The sequence below is a fragment of the Neofelis nebulosa genome, chromosome 3, assembly GCF_028018385.1.
Source record: "Neofelis nebulosa isolate mNeoNeb1 chromosome 3, mNeoNeb1.pri, whole genome shotgun sequence".
NCBI lineage: Eukaryota > Metazoa > Chordata > Mammalia > Carnivora > Felidae > Neofelis > Neofelis nebulosa.
In genome coordinates, this window is record NC_080784.1 from 46,370,826 (window position 1) to 46,371,605 (window position 780).

Genomic DNA, 780 nt, shown 5'->3' on the forward strand with positions numbered 1-780 from the left:
GTGCTCCCTTCAGTAGCACATATACTAAAACTGGAACGATACAGGGAAGATTAGCATGGCCCCTGTGCAAGGATTGACATGCAAATTCATGAAGCGTTCCAAAAAAAAAAAAAAAAATTACAGACAAGTTGTAAGGATGGCACAAGGAACTCCCATATATCTTTATATCAGGTTCATCAATTGTTTACATTTTGTCCCATTTGCTTTAACACACAAAAATATACACATATTTGTAAATATGAATGTATGTATGTGTATATATATGTGTATAGAGTCCAAAGTTATTAGATTGCAGTATAATCCAGTGATGATGTATTCATATTCCTGTGGTAGACCTGAAGGTATGCTGCAAAAATTCCCCTTCGAGTTTTTGAAATATACTGACCCTCGATTTTTGGTTGATCTTTGTGAAAGTTCCATGTGGCCTTGGAAAAGTGTATATGTTCCGTCATGGGAGGAGTGTTCTAGAAATGATAATGAGGGGAAGGTGGTTGATAGTGTTGTTTAGATCTCCTATATTTTTATTATTTTGTTTAGTTGCTCTGTGGTTACTTAGACAATGGTGTTAGCCTTCAATTTTCATGGATATATCTATTACTTCCTTTATGTTGTCAGTTTTTGCTTCATGTATCTTGAAATTCTGTTATTAAGTTCATAGGGATTTATGATTGTCATGTCTTCCTGATTAATTGATCTTTTAATCATTATGAAATGTCACTTTTTATTTCTGGTAATACTTCTCGTGAAATCCATTCTGCCTGTTATTAATATAGACTCTCT

General features: G+C 33.6%; 1 non-coding gene across 1 annotated transcript; it reads left to right on the plus strand.

Moving 5' to 3' along the window:
- LOC131508181 (U6 spliceosomal RNA) lies at positions 1 to 108 on the plus strand. The gene has a single exon (XR_009259893.1). It is a non-coding gene; the product is annotated as a U6 spliceosomal RNA (small nuclear RNA).
- The last annotated feature ends 672 nt before the right edge of the window (positions 109 to 780 follow it).